Source organism: Callospermophilus lateralis, unplaced genomic scaffold, assembly GCF_048772815.1.
Source record: "Callospermophilus lateralis isolate mCalLat2 unplaced genomic scaffold, mCalLat2.hap1 Scaffold_707, whole genome shotgun sequence".
Lineage (NCBI taxonomy): Eukaryota > Metazoa > Chordata > Mammalia > Rodentia > Sciuridae > Callospermophilus > Callospermophilus lateralis.
The window spans coordinates 104444-109940 of NW_027515179.1; positions in this window are offsets into that span (position 1 = coordinate 104444).

The following is a 5497-nucleotide window of genomic DNA, read 5'->3' on the forward strand; positions in this document are numbered from 1 at the left end:
AACTTGTAATACTTAAATACTTGAGGTCACAGTGAAAAACCATACCAGTATTTCTTTCAGCTCCATTTCAAATATATTTATTTGATACCAGTATTTCTTTCAGCTCCATTTCAAATATAATTAACCTAAATATTTTGGAGGTTTATCAAAGGTCTTTCATGAGGAAAGTAAATTTATGAAATAATAGATGTGTAACATATATGAGTAATGTTGGCTTAGATCAAATTTTGAAAACTTAGTTGGCAAAATATCGGATCACCTGAAAAAGAAGCATGAATTTTGAAATCTGAATGCCTTGGTTCTCAGTATTATCATTCTTTTTTCATATATATATATATATATATATATATATATATATATATATATATATATATAAAATTATGAATAGACCTTTATTTATTTTTATGAGGTGCTGAGAATCAAACCCAGTGCCTCACATATGCGAGGCGAGTGCTCTACCATTGAGCTACAACCCAACACCATCATTCTTTTTTTTTAAAAAATACTTTTAATTGTAAATTGACTCAATGCCTTTATATATTTGGTTTATTGTGTGTGGTGCTTAGAATCAAACCCAGGGCCTCACATGTGTGAGGTAAGTACTCTACTACTTAGCCACATCCCCAGTCCCTGTATTATCATTCTTTATTGAATTTATTTCTTATTAAAGTATATAGATTTTAAGACATTTTTTACAGTATTATGTAACTTTTAGCATGGTTAGATTAGAGTGATGCTCATATGTTACCATAGAGCAGACAATTATATTTTGTCTAGACTTTATTATATCAGTAGTTTTCATGCACTATATATATACAGCAAGCAACCTATTTCCAATGAGAAACATGTCAGTTAATGTATTTAAAGCCATTGTTAAAAGTTTGTAATGTATGTTTTCCAACTTGTTTTATATGTATGTGATACATTACAAAAAATATTGTTCTTAATTGAAAAAAGGATATAAAATGTAAAACCACAATTTTTCATAAATGAATATTGCCAATTGTTTCCCAGCCCTTTCTTATGTTGGGTGTTTTGACTTGAGATTCAGTTAGCTAATTAATGGATAAATTAATTAAACACTTATGAAATTTAGTTGGGATTTAATTTAGCTTGTAATTTAATTATTTGATTCTTTATTGCATCCATTCACCCACATCAATAATTTTGTGAATGTTATAATACCAATCTAAAAAAACAACCAAAAAAGCAAACTGAGGAGTATGGGAGGAGAGGAGTAATGGTGATAGAAGTTACCAGGTAAAATCTTTGTAATTCATCAAGATCTGCCTCAGGAACATATTCCTCTTTTAGTGTGTGTGTTGTTAAAATTTGTTTTAACTAGTTAAACATGACAGTACAATGATATTGACATATCATATTTTTGAATAAGATGGGGTATAATTTCTCATTTTTCTGAGTGTACAGGTTGCAGAATCACATTGGTCATACAGTCATGAATATGCATACAGCTATACTAATGTCTGTTTTATTCAGCTGACCTTCCTTTCCCTCCTTACCTTCCCTTCCCCTCCCATCAGTTCTCTCTTCCCAATCTAATGTGACATACTTCTTTTTTTTCCCTCACATCATCATACATGTATTCTGTATAACGATGAGGGTCTCCTTCCATCTTCCGTGCAATTCCACTTCTCCCTCACTTTCCCCCCCACCTCTCTTCCCAAGTGTGTTTTATTATACATAATGAATTTTAAAAGCAACTGTTACCATTAAATATAATTTAATAGAAAAATTTGACATGAAATACTAATATTAAAATTATTAAACAAAGAACATATAAGTCTGAAAATTCTATATAATATAAAGAGTTATGTCATTGGAAATGAAAAACAAGCTCCTGCTCCGAGTCTTACAGGTTAATTTCAGCTGCTCTGCACTGCAGGTATCATCTCTCCTGTGTTCCAGGGCCAAAGTCTCTGCTCTCCCTGGTGTCTTATGGGGTCTGTAAAACAGAACAAGGTAAAAAAAAATCACTTGGGATGAGTTGCTGGCCACAGAGAGTGGCCAGAACCACAATTGTCCTCAGGAAATGCAAGATGAACTTGGACCCTGATCTCTCCTGGGGTCTGGGCAGGAAGCACTGAGACTGGTATGCTGACTTAAGCTGAGGGTGTTGTCTGTGGGAAGAGTGTCTATGAAGGTCCTCAGAAGGAAATTCTCATGGATATTCACCTTCAGATCCTTCTGACGCTGCTTTCCTAGAGAGTGAACATGAGGCAATGGGAAGAGTTCTCTAAGACATCTGGGTGTAAAGGCTGAGTAGCATACATCTGGAATCCTGAAGAGCAGCATCTGTGATGGCACAGGGTGGAGCAAGGTCCCTGGCTCCTCCAGCCCTACCCTCTGTAATGCCATTCCTCAGAGAGCTTCCTGCACTGATTTTTACCAAATTGTACCTTCTCTTGCATGGCCATGGTCCCATGCAACTATAGAATCTTCAGTGCTCTAATTGATTCTGATGGATTGCAAAAAAGTGCAACAAAGAAACTTGAGAAAGCAAAGGAGAATATGTGGACTGATATGACCTCTGCTCTCCTTCCCATTCTTTCCAGACTCACATTTCCTCTTCCTAAACTGCTTTATCGCCTTTGCTGCATTAAGCCCATATACTGAATCAGGAGAGGGCCCCTGGAAACAATTCATGTTAAGGGACCTACATTCCAATTGCATAATCTTGACCTAGGAAAGGAAGGATACATTCATGCATGCCCAGAGCCAGCAAAGTCAGAACCCAGCTATTCAGTGGTCAGTAAACCAGAACCAGATTGTTGGTGTCTCATGTATCAGGCAACAACTCAGTGTTTCTGATGCTCCCTACAACTCAAACTCAGTATATGGGTATGCAGTATTACTCAGCATGATTCAGTGGTGTTGCTTGTGGTAAAAAAAAGCAGATAAAGACTAAGAATGTTAGTGCAGAGAGATTTAACAAACATTGAAGGTCCAAGGACCTCAAAGATCTGGATGAGGAAAGCACCTTTAGAAAAGTCATAAAATGTGGGAAAGATGAAACATGGAAAATCTACAGAGTTTTTACATAAGAAAGAATAATTAAGAGAAACCAATAGAAAATCAATTACTTGCAGATTTCTTGTCCTTTTGTCCTCCTCCTCATCCTCTGAATCGCTTTCTATGTTTTCTTTGTGCACTATTGCCGTGATGGTCATGATGTGGCCTTAAAAAAAGGAAAGGCAGAGTTAAATTCAAGGTGAGAACTTAAGTTGCTCCTGCTCCTGGTGTTCTAGAATGCACAGTCAAAGCTCTCCATTCTTCCTCTTGTCTGCATTCCTGTCTCCTGGTCTCCATCACCTCACCTCTGCAATGAGAAATAGATCTAGCATCCCAAAAGATCTTTTCCACCAGTTCACATTCTGCCATTGTACTTGGTAGGGATTCTGTGTCATCCTGTTCTTCCAAGAGACAGCCACAGTCTTCCTGATTTTCTGGACTTAGGCCTCTTAAGTACAAGCAAATTCAGATTTTCCCTAGTCCAAGTGCTTGGGAATTAGACAAAGACTGGAGGTTAGAAACATGTTCACGGAGGAACTTCTCCCCACTCTTTTACAGGAGAACACAGTGGCCTGTCCAGGGTGCACAGAAACAATTTTCTTTAAGTTGCCCCCATTTGGGAGTTCATTTTCGACCAGAAATAGACAAAACACAGAAGAGAAAGTGCTGCTCTAAAAAGATAACATTCAGAGGGGAATTGTGACTTCTTACTCACTACTTATCACTAGTGAGAGCTTCAATTACAGGTTTGCAAAGTGCTTCTAAGAAAGTATGTCCCACTAGATTCTTTACCTTTTGGGTCAAACCTAAAGTGCAGATCTTATTTCTTTCATGCACAATGCCAAAAAAATAATCAATAATGAAAGCCAGGCTACTTGATGTTTATTAGAGGCAAATTTAGGACAGAATGGGACTTAACATGGAAGATTGTGTTTACCTTTCAAAGCAAAAGTTGTCTTCTTATGAACAGAATGTCAGAAGGTCTACTAACCCTTCTTTTTATGAAAATAATACATATTTCTGTTTTCTCAATTTTATTCCCATTCCTTATTTCCCACATGAGTAGGTGAACTCAAATCTTACCATGAAACCTTTCCCATTTTGTCATACCCCAAGTGCTGTTCCTACCTGCAGGCTCTCCCTCGTCACAGCTTGAATCATAATCTTTGCTCCATGTCCAACCTTTAGAGACACAGACATCATCAACTGAGTTACTTAAGATTGACTCATTCTTTCTTCTACAAAACTAAGCTTATGATGGTTGCTAGGGTTGGATGTTTTTTATCCCACACTGGATTGTGTGATTGAGGCTTGGTGCTCAGTATGGCCACAAAGAGATTTGTGAAATCTGTGTGAGGAAGGGCCTGCTTGGAGGTGGTGAGGACATTTGACGGTATGAGAGTCAGAAGTAAGAATACAGATTTCTCAAACCCTTGTTAGATCCTGTTATATAAGAAGAGCAAAAGAATCAACTGATCCCTGCTGGCTTCATGTCTTGCCATGTGATGTCTCTCTACTGCACCTGCATCCCTGCAGACACCACCAATCACGCAATGCAGCTAAGAGGGTATTCACTAAAGAAAAGTGTTTGCTAGTGCCATGCTCTTGTACCTGCAGAACTGTAAGCTAAACACACCCACCTGTATAATTTATTCAGTTTCTGGGTTTCGTTATTGGAAAGAAAAATATAGTGATACTAATATTAATAGTCAGGATCATCTACATCTCTGTTCTGGGTTCTCAGACCCTCTCTGGGTTCTGGGGAGTCAGAGGCCTCAAACAGGATGCTGCAAACAATTGCACACCTTCTAATGAGAGAGTGGAGCTGTAAGGAGTCAAATTTTATCTACTTTCTTCCATTGGGACATTATCCCTTTCTCGTTCAAACAGACCAAGCTGACATGCAAACTGTGATGCCAACAGTTTCAGGAATATAGACTCACAGAACATACACTGTGCCATCATCAGAGCAGCGGTCCAGAGGGAATGGGAATGTCCTCTGCTTTATCCACATGGGTCTACTGGCCACTTTGAAAGTTTCGTATAAAAATTAAAATTAAATTAAAAATACTGTTATTTTGGATGGCCAAGACCAGGAGTTCAAAGATGAAGCAGACAAGAATTTCCTTCCCCCGGGTTTCCGTGGACAGCAGTTTGCTAGCATGTTCTCACTCCTCATACTCCTCATTTATAAGTAGACTGTGGAGTCATGCAAAAGTGAAAAGTGCCAGGAACTCTCTGAGGGCCTGAGGAATCGACATAAACAAAGTCAACATTAAGATCCAGATGGATCCCCTCAAATTCAAGTACATCCCACCTAGAGCTCATAAGAAATGTGTGTGAAAAGCTTGGACACAATGCTATCTTAACTTGCCTACTGATTCTGGCTGGTCCTGGTCAGATCTCTGGTGGATTCCTGGTTCATTGTAGAGCCCCACATGCTGAACAAGTGGGATCTTAGCACAGA